Source organism: Mesoplodon bidens (assembly GCF_964165515.1).
Source record: "Mesoplodon bidens genome assembly, chromosome: X".
Classification (NCBI taxonomy): Eukaryota; Metazoa; Chordata; class Mammalia; order Artiodactyla; family Ziphiidae; genus Mesoplodon; species Mesoplodon bidens.
In genome coordinates, this window is record NC_138163.1 from 109,538,493 (window position 1) to 109,551,698 (window position 13,206).

The following is a 13,206-nucleotide window of genomic DNA, read 5'->3' on the forward strand; positions in this document are numbered from 1 at the left end:
TGGATGTTATATACAAATGTGGATGTATATACAAACATTGATAAACAAATGTGGATGTTTGGAATAATGAATGTTTGAATCTTAGAGGACAGTAGAATCTGAATTAGACAAGGAACCACTGACAATTTTAAAATAACATGACATCATTTATTAAAACGGTATCACGGGAACTTTGGTTTCAGCTTAGACGTATAAAGAGCTTGGAATCATCATTCCCATCCTTACAATAAGAAATAGCCAGACTGATTATCAACAACTTTTCTTGGACAGATCAGAGAACTGAGATTGCACATCAAATTACCATCCCAAAATCTAGAGACGTGAGCTTTTCCAGGGAGATAACTCTGTCATTTACTTATCTGGAGCTGAAGCCGCTGGGCAGATGCCATATAAACTGGAAGGTACATTAAACTGAAAATTTGATGACTTGCTAGAAGCTGGGTATAGGCTATCGTGAGACTGAGAAGATCCTGGGACCTGAAGTCATGGGGAAGGGCCAACATTTTTAAAGGTTCTTCTTACAGGAACCCACCAGGCTCTCACAGAACCAAAATCCTAAGAAAGCTCCTCCCCTAGCCACAGGACCCTAGCTGGTGGAAGGGAAGAGTAGCCATTGTGAAATCCACCCAGACCCTTCTCTTAGGCAACAAAAGGCTTAATCTCCAAGAGGTCTGACACTGACAGTTGGCATCAGGGAAATCTCATTCAAGCTGGGTGAAGGGAACTCTGGTTTACCACAGCCTCCCTGTGTCACTTAAAGAAAAAAAATGAAAAATTAAATGTACAGGGAAGAGAAATTTAATTATATATACTGGGGACACTGCAGGACAACCACTGCAAGGGTGAAGGATTAGAGGGCGTGGGGTGAAAAAGCTCTACCTCTGGAGAAGGGACAGAAACTCTTGTAAAAGCCACATCCCCTAGGCACAGGCCCATAGCACACTCCAAAAACTAGGGTTTAATCAGAATTAGAGAAAGCTTCCCTACCACACACCATACTACTACCATAATAATAAGCCTCCAAAATATAAAAAGTTTATTAAGAAAATAAATTGCATATAAAAAGGGCAGATCACATGTTAAGCATCCTTATCACCAAAAAAAAGGAGGGAGGGCACAGGAAACTTTTGGAGGTGATGGATATGTCTATCACCTTGACTGTGGTGACGGTTTCACAGTGTGGTATGCATATATCCAAACTCATCAAATTGTATGCATTAAATATGTGCAGTTTCTATATCAATCATATTTCAATAAAGCTATTAAAATAATAGATTATACTGTCATCTTAAAAAAAAAAAGAAGTTGCATTGTAGGAAGGAAAAAGAGATCGATTGTTCCAGCCACAGGCTTGGACCCACCACACACCAATCCTTAACACACCAAAATCACAGGTTTCATTTCACACAGAAAGATGGCCGGAGACTGGTCCTGTGGTCAGCAGTAGAGGGGATCTCTTCTGAGACTCAGACCAGGAGAGGATATTCTGAATACTCAGCAGGAGAAAAGAGGTTGGAACTATGTAGGTCATAAGGAAGCAAACTTCAAAAGACTGTTTTAAAGGGAGCCAGTACATTTTGGTTATTCCCATTCTCCTTTTTAATATGTGTACTTTGGGAAAGTTATGACATGTCTCGTAGCTTCATTTGCCCCATCTATGAAATGGAGATAACATACGTGTTTTAACTAAGTCTCGGAGTTGTTGTAAGGCTCAAACAAGTTACTTTGTGAAAAGGTGATTTATAACTTATAAAGCATTAAAATATAAGGCCCTATTTTTATTAACACTAGATGGGTTTAGATTTTTCTCTATTTTACAAATTGCTTTAAGATGTTAATCTTATGAAAGATGAACTTAAGCTAGTTAGCCTAGCTTTTACATCCATTTATTTATTGTGAGGCAAGTGATGTTCTGTAAAAGAGATTTAGGGTCACTGCATTTTATAAAGGTGAGAACACATTGTAGAAGCATCATAATATTAAACAACCATATAAGATATCTGGAAGTATCTACTGAAATACATTGCTGTGTCTCTGAAACACACCCTTACCATACTTTGAATAATTAATAGATGTTTTAGAAAAAATCCTGACAGTAATGTGAGGCTCATTTATGTCTTTCAGAGCCTTTGGAGTTCCTGGGGATAAATGAATGCAATTCTAAAGAAGTATTAGAAAAAGTAACTCATGCAGTTTTCAATAAGTCATCACTTTGTAAGTGAGAATATTTCATTTTTGTCCCAAGGAAAGGTTAATAGGAATATGGTGTGCAGAAAAAGAAAAAGCAGCAGTGACCAGCCATGCACTTATTCATGACACCACATGTGAGTGCAAGTTCACTGGATGAGTTATCTTGTCAGGAAAGGTTTTTCACTGCTAGGAATGAGGATGACATTGAAGCTTAACGGAAAACATCTATTTGACTTTATCTGATGAAAAAATCTTTCTTCTCACCTTCCACAAATAGGTATCAATTATATATTAGTGCAAATACCATTATTTAGTTATTGCTAAGCTGCAAGTAATAAGAAATTTGACCAATGTAGTAGAGAAGGAAGGGATTCCAAGAGAGGAAGCAGCCCTTCCTAAAGGGATAAAAGTGACCAGAGTGAATGCAGAAAAGCTGGAAACCTCAAGCAAGTGACAATTTAATTTAATTATGCACCTTCACCATGGAGATGAAGTGCTGTAAGAACTGTCAATGGCCATGCATTTTAAATCCCTGCCTTTTGACTATGAAGTATTATAGTATTATCCCAGTGTTATAGATGAGGCAACTTAACTAAGAAGTGGTTGGAGTCCCAAGTTCACAAATTAAGTGATGGAATGTAAAGTGATGAAGAAATCAGCCTATGGATGTTTAGAGAGAATCTGAATTCAGTAGTTGGAGATATGCCGTGAAGTGTCAACTAAGGCAATTAAGCATTTCCTGCCCTGGGCAAGCAACACCCGCCTCCTAGATCCTGATGTTCTACTGGACACATACCAGGACACATACCAATAACATACATGTACGGAACAGAATTTAAGGTAATTATGTAATCATATATCTTCCTATCTATATGTTAGAAAGTACTTGCAAGTACACTCACTCGCTTTCACATCACTGTTATGAAAGAAATATAAACAAATAGAGCTGACTGTAATACTTGATATTACCTTAAAGGATGGACAACTGCCTCCCCAAATTAACATGTTCAGAAGAAACTGGAACCATCTCCCAGATAGTCATCTTTTAAGCCCACAGATGCCCAGCAGATGCTCTAAACTAGTATTCCTGGAAATTCTGGCGTAATTTGTGTATGATAAAGGGGTTCCTTACCCTCATAAATACTCCAAAGGTGAGGAAAGGGAGACTGGAGGGGAGGGTGAGGCTCTCACACCAGCCCTGTTTTCCAGGTACAGTGACTATATGGATAATAGAAATAGAGGATAGTAAGAGGAAGATCAGGATTAGTACAATGCAGGGTCTGTTTTTTAAAAAAAAAAACATTTTTATTAGAGTATAATTGCTTTACAATGGTGTGTTAGGTTCTGCTTTATAACAAAGTGTATCAGTTATACATATACATACATCCCCATATCTCTTCCCTCTTGCGTCTCCCTCCCTCCTACCCTCCCTATCCCACCCTCCCTATCCCACCCTTCTAGCTGGTCACAAAGCACCAAGCTGATCTCCCTGTGCTATGCCACTGCTTCCCACAAGCTATCTATTTTACATTTCGTACTGTATATATGTCCATGTCACTCTCTCACTTCGACCCAGCTTACCCTTCCCCCTCCCCATGTCCTCAGGTCCATTCTCTAGTAGGTCTGCGTCTTTATTCCCATCTTGCCCCTAGGTTCTTCATGACCATTTTTTTTTTTTAGATTCCATATATATGTGTTAGCATACGGTATTTGTTTTTCTCTTTCTGACTTACTTCACTCTGTATGACAGACTCTAGGTCCATCCACCTCATTAAAAATAACTCAATTTCGTTTCTTTTTATGGCTGAGTAATATTCCATTGTATATATGTGCCACATCTTCTTTATCCATTCATCTGTCAATGGACACTTAGGTTGCTTCCATGTCCTGGCTATTGTAAATAGAGCTGCAATGAAAATTGTGGTCCATGACTCTTTCTGAATTATGGTTTTCTCAGGGTCTATGCCCAGTAGTGGGATTGCTGGGTCGTATGGTAGTTCTATTTTTAGTTTTTTAAGGAACCTCCATACTGTTCTCCATAGTGGTTGTATCAATTTACATTCCCACCAACAGTGTATGAGGGTTCCCTTTGCTCCACACCCTCTCCAGCATTTATTGTTTGTAGATTTTTTGATGATGGCCATTCTGACTGGTGTGAGATGATACTGCATTGTAGTTTTGATTTGCATTTCTCTAATGATTAATGATATTGAGCATTCTTTCATGTGTTTTTTGGCTATCTGTATACCTTCTTTGGAGAAATGTCTATTTAAGTGTTCTGCCCATTTTTGGATTGGGTTGTTTGTTTTTTTGATATTGAGCTGCATAAAAGACCTGTATGCAGAAAATTATAAGACACTGATGAAAGAAATTAAAGGTGATACAAATAGATGGAGAGATATACCATGTCCTTGGATTGGAAGAATCAACATTGTGAAAATGACTCTACTACCCAAAGCAATCTACAGATTCAATACAATCCCTATCAAACTACCAATGGCATTTTTCACAGAACTAGAACAAAACATTTCACAATTTGTATGGAAACACAAAAGACTCTGAATAGCCAAAGCAATCTTGAGAAAGAAAAACAGAGCTGGAGGAATCAGGCTCCTGGACTTCAGACTATACTACAAAGCTACAGTAATCAAGACAGTATGGTACTGACAGAAAAACAGAAAGATAGATCAACAGAACAAGATAGAAAGCCCAGAGATAAACCCATGCACTTATGGTCACCTTATCTTTGATAAAGGAGGCAAGAATATACAATGGAGAAAAGACAACCTCTTCAATAAGTGGTGCTGGGAAAACTGGACAGCTGCATGTAAAAGAATGACATTAGAACACTCCCTAACACCATATACAAAAATAAACTCAAAATGGATTAAAGACCCAAATGTTAGGTCAGACACTATCAAACTCTTAGAGAAAAACATAGGCAGAACACTCTATGACATAAATCACAGCAAGATCCTTTTTGACCCAGCTCCTAGAGAAATGGAAATAAAAACAAAAATAAACAAATGGGACCTCATGAAACTTAAAAGCTCTTGCACAGCAAAGGCAACCATAAACAAGACGAAAAGACAACCCTCCGAATGGGAGAAAATATTTGCAAATGAAGCAACTGACAAAGGACTAATCTCCAAAATTTACAAGCAGCTCATGCAGCTCAATATCAATACAGAGTCTTTTAGTTCCATTTCTATAACTACCTCACTAATCAACTTCCATCCTTCACTATTCAATTTAACCCAGGCAGCTCCCCAAGTATGAGTAGAAAATAGGTTTCACCCTACTTCTTGTATATTCAAGACAATTTCTAATATTTACATTAGCCCAAATAGTTCACTATTTAGAGAGGCCTAACTTGCAACAAATAAGTGTTTCCTAATAAGTGAACATAAAATGTCTTTCCAGGAACTCTAAGTACTTCCTTTGAAATAAAAGATAGATCTTTATTGCTCATCTATTATGTAGGACAAAGAACTGTCCTTCACACAATAATAATCACCATCATTGTTGGGTTTCAATAATGTTAATTAACAATATAAATAGTATAAATTCCTGATTATTATATCAAAGTTCATAATTAGCTAAACTAGGATAAAATTAAGTTTTATCATCTAACCTTGGGACCTACTGAATCTTGACTTTTCCCATGATGTTTGATATGGCTTTAACTTGTAGCTATGAAGTAGGGAAAATTTTCATCAGCAAATAATTGCAGGTTATAGTGAAAAAGAAAATAGTGACTTAAGTTGTTTGCAGTGATCATTGCAAATTTTGAAGTCCAACAGATGAACCAGTGGGAGTTTTATTTCATTATCAGTATTTGGAATTCCATTAAAGAAAATAGTGGTGGAAGAATCCATTCTATGAATTTTTCATGTTAAACTCCCAGTACATTTTTTTAAATTTTGGAAATAAATGTCTGATCTAAGAAGGTATATATCCTTTCCCAAAGTTAAATTAAAGGACATAATATTCCTTAGTAACAGATGTGCTTAAGATAGATTTTAGAGACATCAGTAATATTGATGTCCTTGTAGAAAACCAGTCTGTCTCTACCTGTCTCAGGGAATATTACTCAGATCACTTCTCTGTCCATAGTTCTGAAAAATTCTGTCAATTTTATAAAGATTGAGTTATTAAGCTATCTTAATCTAGGTGTGATATTTTATTTTACTTTTTAGTCCTTTCATTCTTTATTTTTTCCCTTTTTTTTTTTTTTTTTGGTCTTAGTTGCAGCACGTGGCATCTTCGTAGAGGCGTGTGGGATCTTTTCCGTGCAGCGTGTGGGCTCTTCGTTGCAGCCCACAGGCTTCTCTCTAGTTGTGGCACATGGACTCCAGGGTGCGTGGGCTCTGTAATTTGCAGCAAGAGGGCTCTCTCATTGAGGTGCGTGAGCTCAGTAGTTGTGGCACGCGGAGCTTAGTTGCCCCACAGCATGTGGGATCTTAGTTCCCCAACCAGGGATTGAACCCACGTCCCCTGCATTGGAAGGCAGATTCTTTACCGCTGGACCACCAGGGAAATCCCAGCCCTTTCAGTATTACCTTTAACAATGTCATCTATGTTTGCCATCTGAATATCATGTGTAACTTCTTCACTGCTTTGCAAGTTCTGTAGTGTTTTCCAAACGTATGCATTCCTTAGCCTTCCCTTGACAACAGATATCCCCTCTATGTAGCAACCAATTTCTCTTTCCCTCTTCACAGAAAAGTTTTGGAAAAATTTGGACTTTGTGTCATTAATACTCCTCGGTAATTCACTTGTCAAAGGAACATGACTTCCTCGTTGGCTAAATCCAACATTTATATCTGTTATTGTTTGTATATTTCTTAGCAGTAGTCAGTATGGTTGTCCACCTCTTCCTTCTTAAAACTTTCCTTCTCTGTCCTTCATTACACTGCACTCCTTCCTGACCCATGGGCCATTCCAACTCACTCTACTTTGCTGGCTTCTGTATGAGGTCTCCAATAAACAATCAGTGACCTTCTGCTTTTCTGTATCCACCCAGTCACATCTTCCAGCTTTTAATACCATTTATGTACTTTCTACTTCCAAAATTACTGCCTGTGATTGAGACCTACCTAGTTGGTATACCAGACTTATGTATACATCTAGCAATTTGATATAACCACTTGGATATTGCACTGGGCATGCAATTCACAGAACATTCCAAAAGAGAACTTTTTTTTTTTTTTTTTTTTTTTCCGCACTGCACGGCTTGCAGGATCTTAATTCCCTGACCAGGGATGGAACCCATGCCCCCTGCAGTGGAAGCATGGAGTCTTAACCACTGGACCGCCAGGGAATTCCCACCAAAAGGGAACTCTTGATTTCACCCTCTACCATAACTGCTCCTCCCTAACACTTTCCAACCTTAATAAATAAATTTAAGTTGCAGAAACAGGGAGAGATGACTGCATCAAAGTCCTCGAATAAGCAGAAAGAAAGTTAGATCTAGTGCACACATTGAATGTTAATCTCTGCTGGGCGAACAGTCAGTTCATAGTGACCAAAAGGAAATCAGGGCATGTGAGCACAGATGCCAATAATGGTGATGGGATTTTGTGGAAGTGACCTTTCACATTTACTGAAATGGGAAACAAGGTCTTCAGCTGACAACCATTGTGGAGGAGGAGTTGAGCAGGGCACCAAAATCATATAAGCTCCAGGACACACTGGTGAACTTCCTGTGCAGTGATGCGGCATCCTTTCTGCAAATGAGACATGGATCTGCCACTGTGAATTGTCACATGGAATATTTTTATAAACTTCATCAAGCAGCTAAAACAAAGCACCCTTTTAAAACTAAAATCTTTCAGTGATTTGTCCTTAGAAGAGTGCTGGGCTTCCCTGGTGAGGCAGTGGTTAAGAATCTGCCTGCCAATGCAGGGGACACGGGTTCGAGCCCTGGTCTGGGAAGATCCCACATGCCGCGGAGCAACTAAGCCCGTGCACCACAACTACTGAGCCTGCGCTCTAGAGCCTGTGAGCCACTACTACTGAGCCTGCATGCCACAACTGCTGAAGCCTGCAAGTCTAGAGCCCACACTCCACAACAAGAGAAGCCACGGCAATGAGAAGCCCGCGCACCGCAACGAAGAGTAGCCCCTGCTCACCACAACTAGAGAAAGCCTGCACACAGCAACAAAGACCCAATGCAGCCAAAAATAAATAAATAGATAGATAGATAAATAAATTTTTTAAAAATTTCCCTCAGTAATATTTAAAAAAATAAAAAGAGTGCTCGTCCATCAATATACAAGAAAAAGTTTGTTGCAACCAGGCTCAATGACTTTCAAACATATTCCTTTAGGAGATGAACGTCAGGAATCTACCTGACCAGCTGCTCTTAGAGACTTCAGTTAACGCATGGAGTAAAAGGAAAATTGTAGGAAAGCACACTGGTGAACAATGAGGAGTGCAGCATTGTTGTGTGGCATGAGGAATATATTCTCAGGGTGTAGAATATTAAGACACACAGTGTTTTTGCTGATCATAGAAAGGTTGTGCTATCTAGAAGATAAAAAGACTAACTGCCGAGCAGTAGGGATATACAGCTATCTATCTTAACTACAAAGCAAAAAATAGAATTTCCTGGTCCTGCTTAAAATAAAGGTCCAATGTATTACTCTTAGCTTCTGAACTAATGACTACTGACTGCTCTTAGTTTATCTCAGCAGCATCACAAACTCATAACAAACAGAAAGTTCTCAAAGATCACTAGAACAGTCTCTCAATCTAGGCAGTATTACTTCTGACAGATATTCATGGAGATTGTGCAAGAAACTTTCCAGAGATAAGGACCAATAATCTATCTGGAGAGGCAGTGTAGCCTAGTGGTTAAGAGCATAGTTTCTGGAGCTTGAGTGTCTGGATTCAAACTGTGAATCTACTTGCTAGCTGTGTGACCTTTGGGCAAGTTGCTTAAACATTCTGTGCCTCGGCTCCTTATCTGTGAAAATGATAATAATACTATCAACCAAAATGACCGTGATGATTCTATGAGTTAATAAGGCTTACCTCAGTGAAAAATCTCTGTAAAACGAACTAATACAATCATCAGAAAGATTTTCCTTATAATGTTCTTGAAAATATATGTCTTATTCCTTTAACCCATTGTCCATAGTTATAAAATGTGAAGCAATCTAAAATATGGTTCAATAATTCCTTCCTCATATGATGTCCTATCACTTTTCAGGGTGATATTTTTGGTTGAATTTACATAATTATAATACAGATTATAATTATCCTGTGTATTTCTGGAAAAGATTACCCCCTTGTTATTCATAATTGCTCCCTTTAGGGCCCCATACTCAATATCTGATGTGGGATATTTGCTCAAGGACTGTGAACTGAATGACTAACAACCCTTCCAATTCTTTTTTTAAAAATAAATAAATTTATTTATTTATTTATGGCTGCCTTGGGTCTTCATTGCTGTGCGCGGGCTTTCTCTAGCTGTGGCGAGCCAGGGCTACTCTTCGTTGTGGTATGCGGGCTTCTCATTGCAGTGGCTTCTCTTGTTGCGGAGCATGGGGTCTAGGCGCACGGGCTCAGTAGCTGTGGCTCGCGGGCTCTAGAGCACAGGCTCAGTAGTTGTGGTGCCCGGGCTTAGTTGCTCCGTGGCATGTGGGATTTTCCCGGACCAGGGCTTGAACCCATGTCCCCTGCGTTGGCAGGCAGATCCTTAACCACTGAGCCACCAGGGAAGTCCTCCCTCCAATTCTTAAAGACAGCTCTTACATGCTTTCTATGTGTACTGATCTCCAAGCTAAACATTTCCCAAATTTTCACTAATTCCTTCTAAGTCACCATTTCACCTTCCCACTCAGCTTCCTTTGAACATATTCCAGTCTTTCAAAGAGCCTTCTAAAATGTGGTATCTGGAACTGAACACAACATGCCACACATGGCCTGACAAATACTGAGTATTCTGGAATCATCAGTTCCCTAATGTGGACATTATTCTTCTATAAATGCAACACAGAACAAAATACATTCCAAAGAATAGCTGATTTATTAGTATTCAACCACTAATGTGTTCTCCCAACAGATGTAGTTCATATGGTAAAGTATTCATCCTTGACACTCAAAATGTACCACACAGCCTTTTTTTAAATAAAGGGCTGAGGCTGACTTGATATCTAAATATCTACATGCTTCTAATTCACCTTGCTAAGGTCACCTAGAGAGTCATACAGTCATGATTTACTACTAAAGTATCTAAAACTATGAACTGTACCTCTCTTGAGGGTATGTTTTCTGCCTCTAAACATACATATACAATAGATTATGGAATCTTTATTTTAAAAAATTGGGTGACACGCAATATCAGTTCATGTGTTATATAGGCTGAGATCTAATCAATCAAGTTAACGTTTCTTTATTTCTTTATTTTTTCAGCTTTACTGAGGTAAAACAAACAAATAAAATTGTATATATTTATGGTATACAATGTGATGATTTGATATATGACTATACAGCAAAATGATTACCACAGTCAAGTTAACACATCAATTACCTCACATATTTACCATTTGTGTGTGTGTGTGTGTTGAGAACTTAAATACACAAGTTCAGCTAAACAACAGATTCAATAGAAATGAGGAAAAATTAATAATTGATAGATACAAAGAAATTATCCAGAATGTATAATAGAGGAAAAATGGTAGCAAGTATATTAGAGATTAAGATAAATGTTAAACTTGTTAAAAGTTAAAAAAAGAGAGAAATGGGAGATAGAATAAGAAGGACTAATATCTTTGAAAAACAACCTTCCATTTTCTCTATCCTCTCCTGCTGGAAATCCAATTAGAGATCTACTAACAGAGAACTTACCAGAATTGTGGAAATATACTAAACCTTAAAGTCATTCAGTTATACATGAAACATTTTTTAATGGCTACACATTTTATCATAAAGCAAACAAAAATGTTAATAAATTGCAATCATACACAATATGTTCCTTGATACAAAGCAATTAAGTTAAAATCAGTAATAAATGATAATTAGAAAGGCCTTGTATATTTATAAATTATAAAACCCATTTCAAACAACTCATGGTTAAATGACTTAACCAGGCTAGAAAGATACATAGATGATAGATACATAGAAAAATACTTAAAATAAGCATTCATGTTGAGAAACAGAAAGATTGAAATTTATAAACCAAACATAACAGAAAAGATTTGAAAATGAACAATAGAATCTAAGGGAAGTAAGATGAAGACATAATACAGGTACATGCACAACTTACTAAATTAGAAACAAATAAGAAAACAGTGAAAAAACAGAAAAATCAGCAATATTGATTATTTGAAAAGACTAATAAAAGTGACAAAAAGATCGGAAAGTCAAAATAAAACATAATAAAAAAGGGGGATATTAAAGATGTCACAGAAAATTAAAAGTTGAGAAGATGAAATAAACAACTACACGTCAAGAAACATAAAACTTAGCTCATGTAAACATACTTATAAAAATATTGTTAGGGCTTCCCTGGTGGCACAGTGCTTGGGAATCTGCCTGCCAATGCAGGGGACATGGGTTCGAGCCCTGGTCTGGGAAGATCCCACATGCCGCAGAGCAACTGGGCCTGTGAGCCACAACTGCTGAGCCTGCGCGTCTGGAGCCTGTGCCCCGCAACAAGAGAGGCCGTGACAGTGAGAGGCCCACACACCGCGATCAAGAGTGGACCCTGCTTGCCGCAACTAGAGAAAGCCCTCGCACAGAAACGAAGACCCAACACAGCCAAAAATAAATTTAAATAAATTTAAAAATATATATATTGTTAAATAATATTGATACAAAAGGATATGGGAAATATAAATAGCCTTTTAAAATAGCTAAATAGTTAAAGAATTTGTATCAGATAAAACTTTCCCACAAATAAGATTCCACACTTAGCAAGTTTTACCAGTGAGCTCTAAGAAAAATTTTACCAACTTACTCAAAATATTCCAATGTCTAGAAAAATGTAGAACAGTGCATTTGATTATAATAATCAAAATTATTATAAACTTGATACCATAAAACAAACCAACAAACAAAAGGAAGTGTTAAAAGAATGACCAATCTCAACATGAATCTAGATAAAGGTTTGCAATCTTTTTCTGTAAAGGGCCAGATGGCAAAAACTTAAGCTTTGTGGGCCAGACAGTCTCCATTGCAACTACTCAACTATGCCCTTGTAGCACAAAAGCAACCATAGGCAATATGTAAATGAATCAGCATGGCTGTGTTTCAATAAAACTTTATTTACAGAAACAGGCTGTGGTCTGGATTTGGCCCTCAGACCCCTGATCTAGCTACAAACAATCCTAACTAAAATAATAATAAATTGTATAAATTGTTTTTGGTATCCTGATCAGATCCCTTTTACCAGTCGGTATACACATCCTCCAGCTGTTGTAACGCTTCTCTGGAGAACTGACCTCATCTGCATGCCCTACACATGTGCTGTCCTACTGGGAGCAGCCACTGATGAACTGATATTAATTACAAAAGCTTAGCCCATTTGCCTCAAAGCAGGAAATCTCTGGAGGGGTACTCCAAGACCAAACTGTACCTGAGACTACATCTTTGTTTGAATCTGTCCCCCTCCCTCCTGTAGACAACTCTCTCAAAAATTCACTTGCGGGACTTCCCTGGTGGCACAGTGGTTAAGAATCCGCCTGCCAATGCAGGGGACACGGGTTCGAGCCCTGGTCCAGGAAGATCCCACATGCCGTGGAGCATCTAAGGCCGTGTGCCACAACTACTGAGCCTGCGCTCTAGAGCCCGCGTGCCACAACTACTGAAGCCCGTGCACCTAGAGCCCGTGCTCCGCAACAAGAGAAGCCACCCCAATGCGAAGCACTTGCACTGCAACGAAGAGTAGCCCCTGCTCGCCACAACTAGAGAAAGCCCATGTGCAGCAAGCAAGACTCAACGCAGCCAAAAATAAAATAAATAAATAAAAATTAATTAATTAATTTAACAAACTAAAAAAAAGCAAAC

General features: G+C 38.2%; 1 long non-coding RNA gene across 1 annotated transcript in view; it reads right to left on the reverse strand.

The window, feature by feature from the left end:
• Window positions 1-3,323: 3,323 nt before the first annotated feature.
• LOC308608965 overlaps window positions 3,324-13,206 on the reverse strand; it is a 179,203-nt gene continuing 169,320 nt past the window's right edge. Inside the window, exon 4 of the long non-coding RNA XR_014014254.1 lies at window positions 3,324-3,408. This is a non-coding gene — a long non-coding RNA (uncharacterized lncRNA). The remainder of the gene's footprint in view (window positions 3,409-13,206) is intronic.